Here is a 9,399-nt window from a genome sequence, read left to right as displayed (position 1 = left end):
GATCAAAAGACTGAGAGACGCCGTATCTCCCAGTGATCGAAGAGGACCCCGCTTTGTCTGGCCAACAAAGCGACTGTGAACCCGGAGGAAGAAACGAAGCAGCTTCTTCCCCGTCCCGCTGCAGCCTGCGGACAACTGCGCTCGCCAAGACGCGTCCAGAAAGCCACACTACTCGGAGCGCTCCGGACCAGCCCCGAGGCACCTCAAAGTAACGGGGTTTTCCCCTTTTATTTCTGTCTCACCAACAGGGTGTTTAGAAGTGCCTGGGCAGGCGTTAGAACTTTGTAGGTGTTGGTTAATGCTTTTATTCCACGACGAAGTTGGAATTATTTTGCTGAACATTTTCTTTGTATGTGCATGCATTTTACAATTGATTTTGCTGTGTTGATTTGTGATTCATCAATAACCCCGCCGTGGGTCACTGTTTCAGTTCTTTTCATCTTTTTTTTCTGCTTTCCCCCCCTCTCTCTTTTCGCTTCTTCTTATCAGTGTAATCTCTTTGTCCGAGCTCAATTCGCGGCTTTGTTTAAACTCCCAGTTAGCCGCGCCCTCTCGAAGCGAGGCATTACCACTGAGCATTACCCCATCAGCGCAAGCGTGGTTACGTCATTAGGACCTCCCCTCATACGTCATCGTAGCAGCCATCTTGGGAGGGTGACGTGTATCTGAACTGTAGGGAGCTTAGCTGAACTAGCTTGTGTAAGACATCAAAGCGTCCAGTGAGATTCCCGAAGCTGTTCTGTCTGTCAATGCTGATACGTCAAATGCCGGTGTTTTGAGGGCGGTGTTAACCAACTGTGAGTTAAGTTAAGATCTGCTAACCGCTCATTTTAATCCATTGTTTATTTTTGTTTTGTTCTTTATTTCCACATATATATTTTGCATGTTTTAGTTTAGTAGTGAGTAAGAATTCCAAAGTTGTTGAATCAGAGAATTACTGTAACAGGGAATTGCTTTTGGTTCAATAAAACCAACGACTGCGGAATAGACATTGTTTTGTGTTCAATCCAATTCACAGTTGCCTGGGTATTCAGAATTCAGAGCTAACCTCCTTTGGAGTTAACATCTGATATTAATACAGAGACAATATCATTGGATGGTGATAAGGAATAAGGATTTAAACTCTAATTGCAGTTACATTGGGGTTCTCACAGCCTGCTGGATAAACCTCGTCGGTTAACAGTCCGACCTGATCATTTATTCCAGCATAAATGAGTTCATAACAGCAAATTAACTAATGCATTAGTGGTATAAATACTTATAAGCTTATAGCTAACATCACCACCATTTGAACTATATTTGTTATAGCGGAATTTTGAGTTGAATGATTTATTATTTAAATTCATCCATCCATCCATCCATTATCCAAACCGCTTAATCCCTCATGGGGTCGCGGGGGTTGCTGGTGCCGATCTCCAGCATTCACTGGGCGAGAGGCGGGGTACACCCTGGACAGGTCGCCAGTCTGTCGCAGGGCAACACAGAGAGACAAACAGGACAAACAACCATTCACGCACACACTCACACCTAAGGACAATTTGGAGAAGCCAATTAACCTAACAGTCATGTTTTTGGACTGTGGGAGGAAGCCGGAGTACCCGGAGAGAACCCACGCATGCACAGGGAGAACATGCAAACTCCATGCAGAAAGACCCAGGGGTGTACTCGAACCCAGGACCTTCTTGCTGCAAGGCAACAGCGCTATCCACTGCGCCACTGTGCACTGTCCTATTATTTAAATTATAATACCAAATTATAATTAATAATAATAAGCATATTCAACCAGCTTATGGCATAACATAAATTGGCTTTTCCCTGGGTGGGCGGAGTCTACTTATTGGCGTTCCTTTAGACTAAATTGAATAACCAGCAACTTATGAATTTAATGAACACAATCCATATTCCAGCATTTTGACTGCTCACCTTGCCAAAAGGGCTATTCAGTCATAATTGATTAAGGAGGTATCATTACTAAATATATACGTGTTTGCGTTGGTTTGAGGTTGTTAACCTGAGGTTTGAATATTGATTTCTGGACTGGAAGTCAGCTAGATTGAAATAGACAGCAGCCAGCGTCTGCTACTTGTCAATCAGAGTCTGTGTCGTGTTCTGCTTTGAAAAGAGAAACCTTGCCTCCATCTGGTGGACGTTGTTTGTAATTGCAGCATAATTGTTTGAAAGAGGGACACGATTCCCCATCTGCTGGACATTGTGTGTAATTACGGCTCAGTCTTCCTAAAGTGAAGGGCACCCTGCCTCCATCTGGTGGCAAGGATAGGTAGTTGCAGTCACGGTCTTAAAGACAGCTTTTGAAAGTCAGTCTCTAAAAAAACTTGCCTTATGGTTACGCCCTTTTTGTCTTTTTAATTTAATTTTATTATTTTATTTTTTTTTACTTATTATCATATCTTAATTTTTTTTCCCCTTTTGATTTTTTTTTCTTATTTACTTTTATTATTATTTTATTTTGGTAATTTTTCTTTTCTTTCCTCCTTTATCCCCTCCTGCTCATCATAAGTGGTCAAAATTGAGCTGTGATTTTGAAACTAAGGTTGCAATTTAGCGGTTTTTAACTGTCATTCTTTGCCACCTCTGAAGCTCCAAAACACTTTGCTATTTTCCACACATGTGTAGGGCACCTGTTCTTAAATAACTTACATCACAAACAAAGCCACAGCTTTATCATTTAATCACTGGCCGAAAGGTTAGGGGTCCATGTCACTCAAAGTTAATATTCTCAAAGTTAAACAAGCATACTAACCGTTCCTAAACATAGGAGTTGTAAGTCGCAGGGTTGATTTTCCCCTGCGCAGCCTAATTAAACGCACGTATTTGAACCCACTTCCTGCAGTAAAGTGCCAGTCATAGTGCGTGTTTGCTGTTAACCGTTAAAGTGAAGCCACTTAACAGTTGTGTTAGCAGTTGTTGTTTAGCGCTGAGCTAAACTAAAGTGTATGCGTTGTTGCCTAGTGCTAAGCTAGAATACAACGTTGTTATTTGTTGTCTGTCATTTAGCACTGAGCTAAACTACAGTGTTGTTACTTGTTGTTGTGTTGCTATCCATAGCTGACAAAGAATGGATAGTAGCGGTTCTTCAGTCAAAGGAGCTGAAGGTTAAGACCCCTCCGTTGGAATGGAGACCCAAGATGTCATTAGCTCACTGCTTAAAATGACACCGGACGAACAAACCCGCCTGAATCAGTTTAACATAGAGGACTGTGAGAGGAGAATTCAGGAATTGGTGGAGGAGGTCCAGAGCAAACCTAAACATAGATTGGTAGCAGATGTTTTGGGTGAATTAACTGCGTTATACCACCGAAGGTTAACGCTAGAGACCGATCTGCGTAACAGAGAGGTTGAGATGCGGATCGCAGCTGAGGAAAGAGTTAGGGAGCTAGAACAGAGAAGTGTTCAGGGCAGCTGTCATCTCGAAGAGGAGCGAGAGGAGGATCACATTAGCTTGCAGACAGCAGGATCTGAGTGTGAGAACTCCAAAGGAAAATATGGAGATCACACCTGGAGGACATTGGATGAACTGGGCCCCCAGACACCTTCTGAGCGAAGGGTAAGCGAAGGTCAGGACAGATATAGCAGTGTGATACGGAAAGAAATGCCTAAACAACTTACGGTGGCAATCAGGACTGATCCACATGATGTAAATCATGGGAAAACACCTGCTTCCCACCTGACCCCTGACACGGCCCGCTATGATCTTTTCCCCCCACCAGGGCGACGAGAGCACCGTTCCTGGAACACAGGTGAACCCCACTCCTCTGAACTGCGTCCACAGACAAGAGTTCATGACAGGGAGGGTCCCTCGGCATCCCACGAACGGCCGCCTCCGCCAGGTAGGTGGTCAGAACTGGAGCCTCCCTCCTATCGTGGTTACCACAGGCAGGAGTCGTCAGGAGAGGACTCAGATGGACCAGCCCCGATCCCTGAACAGGGACTGCGGATGCGTCAACTTGAGTCCCTGGCCCGAGACATAGAGCGCTTTGATCCTAGCAATACAGAATCCACCATTGACGACTATCTCAGAGAGGTAGAGCGCTGTCTGCTAGACTTATATAGCCCCTCGGCTCGAGAAAAGTTGAGGCTTATCTGGAAAACCACGTCCAGAAGTGTCCATGTTTTCATAGAAAGCCTCCCTCCAGCTACACGTGACCGTTACTCAGCTCTTTGTCAGGTTTTAAGAGAAGAATATTCGGCGTTTACAGACCCAGCTTCTGCAACTCTTGGAGCTTTTGCAATTCAGCAAAAGAGAACTGAAGCACCAAAAGAGTACTACCGTCGCTTGCGGGCTGCTTACTTTCAGGGACGAAATGCTCCCGGCCTGGAGGAAGACCACACTTTCAAATCTTTGTTCCTCCATAATCTTCACGAAAGCGTGCGTTATGAGGTTACCATGCATTGTAGAACCAAGAAACTTACCATGCAGGAAATCAGGAAATACGCGCAGGTGGCATGGGAAACACGTGTCCGGCCCAACAAAGGAGCCGATAGTGATAAAAAGGTTCTGCAGATTCAAGCCGAACCAGAAAAGAGTTTAGGTCTGGAGGGACATGAGATGCCTCCCTTCAAACCTAAAACTAGATTTGGTCCTTAGAAGCAACATGGTTTTGAGCCGCAGCAGAAGAAAGCTTCCCAGGATAAGAGAGGTCAGCATAACAGCATGGAAGGTGAGAGGTTTCAAAAATGGCACAGGCCGGATCCAGCTCGATACGGTAAGCAAACTGACAGGCCAGAAAAGCCGAAAAGCACACATGACAACAAAGGCTGGAACCTGCGCATGGAGGAGTCAATGAGAAAGGAGATGGAGGAGACTTTTCGCAGGTTGCTAGCCGAAACAGTGCATCAGATCGCGCCGCAGCCGTCCCAGCCATCATCCAATCCTGTCGACCCTCCAGGTAAGCCAGGCCCAAAACCCCCGCCAGCATGACTAGGCGTGGACCAGGCTCCCCCTTCTAACAGAGTGTATCTGATTAAGTGGGGGAACCAACCGAAAAATCACCAACAACCTTCTAAGATCCCATCAGCAGGTGATCAGAAAACCCCTTTTCTAAGGTTTCTAGGTGAGCTAAACCATCATGAAAATGCGCATCGCTTATACTGCTCGACAGTTATCGGAGGATGTGTAACTGCAAATGCTCTTTTAGACACGGGTTCCGAGATCAGTCTAATGTGCTCAGATTTGTTTGATGAGGTGACCAGAGCTATGGTGTCTCTTGGGAAACCGTTCCAGGTGGAGACCTGTAACGTGGGCATCACCAGCTACACTCAGGATCAGTCATGCATCACCAAACGGGCGTGGTTAGACATCACTTTCCGTGACATGACCCTGGTGCACCCCATCTACATATGTACTTTGGACACAGAACCTTTTCTTGTGGGTCAGGACCTGTTGAACAGGTTAGCCCCACTCATTGACTGCTATCATGGTCATCTTTGGGCCCAAGTGGGGACTCCCAAGCCCCTCACTTCTGGAAGTGGACTGCCCGTCCCTATCAATCAGGTGACATGCTCCGAGGAGCCCAAAGAACTTTTAGCACCATTTCTGCCTTCCACAGAGCCGATTTCCAAATCCTCTGACACACTACCGCTTCTCAGCAATCAGAGAACTTCTCTCTGCAGCCACACATCTTTCCTCTGCTCACTTAAACACTCTGGAGTTGAACCCTATAACCCCAGAGTGGCCGAAGGTATGCACCTGGAAAGCACATTCATGCCAGACGTGCTGCTGGCTCTTTGGTCAGAGAAATCTGTGATCAGCAGAGATCTGTACAGCTCTCTGTGCCGTGAAAAGCCCCATCTGGCTGAAACAAAACACAGCCACTACCTGCTCTCAGCAGACTGGCCTCGCCGGCTTCTGAAAGCAACGGGGGTGTGCATACTTTATGCACAGATTGGCACAAGACAGCTCTCTCATCCTTTCAGCATTGTGGAGAATTTACATCCTCCAGTATTTGTTGGTGCTGATCTTCTGGTACGGCTGGGTGCACAGCTGGACACTTGTAACCAGGTCCTGTGGGCCCAAGCTCACGTGACCCCAAGTTCCTTCCTGGGCACCCCTGAAGCCATACGATCAGGGCAAACCATCCCACAGGCTTGCCAGGTGGCTAGCGAAACAAACATGCTAATACCACCACAGACTGCAGGTGTACCTATTAGATTAGCCATCCTGAAAGGACAACAAATACAGAGCACACAGGTTTTCTTTCAACCCCTTTCTTATTTCCAGGAATCCAACCTGGTCATCCGGGGCACACCCCTGCTTGAGCTGAACAACCGCTCAGCTTACCTTTTAGTGGAGAATCCAACCCACATGGCGATCCAAGTGGTGGCGAAGAAACCTCTTGGGGTGCTCATCGAAAGCTCTTTCCACGACTTTGAGCTGAGCATTCCCGTCATCGGAGACCTGCCCTTATCCTTGACCGGCAGACAGGACTCTCCAGACACTGTGTTTACCTTTCCTCCCAACATGATCCAAATCAGGCGACATGAAGCTCGGCCTGCTGGATCCATTTGTGGTGCTACGCTTGAAGCTGAAGGAAATCTGTTGGTGTATGCGACAGCAACCAACCCAACAGAACCAGCACCAAATCAACCAGAGAACCGGGACTCACCCACTGAGCCCTGCCCTGGCTTCGAAACAGAAATCATGCAACAGCTGGAAGAAGCTGATGCACTGACCACTGAAACAGAGGAAACAGCACTTAAAGAGCTGCTCCATGAGTTTCAGCCCATTCAGCCCAAAGATTCAAACGAACTTGGGATCACATTGACACACGTCCATGACTCACCAGCAGGAGGACACAGAAGCTGCAAAGCTAATCTGAAAACTCTCCAACAGGTGAAGTCCCGGCCTTCAACGGCCCAGGACACCCAGGAGTATGTACAAGGCTGCTTAACCTGCAGCCAGTTACAACCCACACGACCGCCAGACCAAGCCCTGCTTCAGCAAAGGGGGGTTACATTTCCGTGGTCACATTTGCAGACTGACTGGATCGGTCCAGTCCCTAAATCGTCAAGAGATAACAAATACCTTTTGACAATAACAGGCAGTTTCACAGAATGGGTCGAATGTTTGCCGGCACCGAAAGACCCTGCTGCTAAATCACGTTTTCAGCCGGTGGGGCCTTCCCCTGTCCATCGACTCGGACAGAGGAACGCATTTCACGTCAAACATCTTGACCGTGCTTTCTGACATGTTGGGCGTGGAAGTTAAATTCCACATCCCCTACTGCCCACAGTCATCCGGACAGGTGGAGCGAATGAACTGCACCGTGGTCAGCATGTCAAAGGAACATGCCAGCAGCCATGACAGGGACCGGGATACAAAGCTTCCCCTGGTCCTAATGCTAGTCCGCTCTACCTCACCATGCTCCACAGGGGTGACACTTTTCCAGATGATGACAGGAAGACAAAGGACACTTCCCCTGAACCTCATCTACCAGCCCGAAGACGTCAGTGTGACAACCGTCTACACTGCACACCAGTGCGTCACTGACTTAAAAGACCGTCTCTGAACGACTTTCGCGTGGCCTCGAAAGAACCTAGAAGCCAGCGTGCAAAGTCCAGAGTACACATGGGTTCAAGCGAACCAAACTAAACCGTCCACTAAACTCTCCTCACAGGGAACGGAGCCTAACTCCGCCCCCGCCGAAGAGAACAATGCATAGCATTAAATAGGACAAGTGCATGTTCAATTAGGACATTTTAAACATGCACTAACAAAGCAAATGTCCACACATAACTTCACGTCTATAATTTCACACTCAGCCATAACACCATGCATTGCTTTGGAAACGCTCACAGAAGTGGTAAAGAATGACATGATATATATTCAGGTGGTTAGAAACTTAATGTAGGACCTCACTCGAGAGGTTAGTTCATCCATAAATAGCCTTGCTGAAGGACTTTGGTTGAAAAGGTTCTCACATCTGCCTCTAGTGAAACACTGCAACCACCACAAACACACCTGGCGTACAGCCTAGGTAGTGCAATTCCAATATTTGTAAATCCTGACAACTTGGAGATAGGATTTATACTAAACCTTCCCATCATTGAAAGAGCTAATGTGTATAGGCTTAAATCAGTATTGAATGTCGGTTTTTGGCAAGGTGAGACCCACGTACACCTACAAACCCCCTCAATATTGGCCTATCATGATGCTGATCCCAAACTTTATTTAGTCCCTAAATTGGATTTGTGTACCAAAACCAAAGACATCCACTGGGTATGCCCAAGCAACCCATTTATCAGAGACGTTACCAATTACCTGTGTGGTCTAAGGAATGAATCTCCTGAACAGAACAGTCAGGCTAGAATGACCCTTAAAGATGTGGAAACCAAAATTGAGCGGGCAGGTAACCGCTGGCTCGTTAGCACCCCAGAGGCAGAAGCCCTGTTATCTTACGAGCAGCGTGACACAGTTACTAGACTAAAACTGCCCAACCAAACCATTTTCTGTTCTCCACCTCAAGGTGCTGTAGTCCACATTGGGAACATGGTTCTGCATCACCTTGACGTGGACAAATATGACTCAGAGATTGAAATAATAGATGTCTGTAAGGGATACAATTTCAGCATTGATGTCGGCATTGAAAGACAGCTTTTACTTGCAGGCACCCAGCTGATTAAATTCAGTCTCACTCCATCAGAGTTGAGCTTGGTCCTTCTGCTTCGCTTCCCCAGAGCTACAGAGTCGACCGACACTCACATTATGACCATTATTGTGGTTCTCCTTGTATTTGGATGGGCCATCACTACTGCGATGGCGTATGCAGCATACAAGCAGATCAAACAGTTGCAAACCAGGATTGACACCCTCACCTTCGTCGCCCCAGGTTCGTAACATCAGCTCCTCAAAGGCCACAAGCTGATTAGACTACGAACCGCTGTCTCTTTCCTTTCCCTTTTTCCCTCTCTCCTTTCTTTGGTTCAAAGTTCAAACCTGATGACCAATGAATGTATTGACAATGGTGATTGTGAAGTTTGCATTTCTTTTTTTTATTATTACTTTATTGTGGCCTTAATAGCCGATAGAAATGACTAGCTATAGCTTAGTCCTGCCCAGGCTAGGTCACTGACCCAGGCACAATGAATGCTTTGTTTTTCCTCCTCTTGGATGATGAACTGAACTGCATGAATCCCAATGGACTACTAGAAAGACTATTAGGTTGTTCCACTCATGCACAACGGATTTTCGTCACGCCAGAATGGACTTGGTTGTAGCTTTAAAGACTGTGACCAGCATCCCACTCTTCAAAGCTAAAGAGGGGTATGTTGTGCCAGTTTAGACGTGACAAAAACGGCATCAATTCGGGACGTAACGGACTGCGTTACCCATGATGCAATGTGGTCAAAATGGCCACCAACTCATGTGGTCAAAATGGCCAC

The sequence above is a fragment of the Fundulus heteroclitus genome, unplaced genomic scaffold (assembly GCF_011125445.2).
Source record: "Fundulus heteroclitus isolate FHET01 unplaced genomic scaffold, MU-UCD_Fhet_4.1 scaffold_359, whole genome shotgun sequence".
In the NCBI taxonomy this organism is placed as follows: Eukaryota; Metazoa; Chordata; class Actinopteri; order Cyprinodontiformes; family Fundulidae; genus Fundulus; species Fundulus heteroclitus.
The sequence above is the reverse complement of the archived record's forward strand: the minus strand, read 5'-3'. Positions refer to the sequence as shown.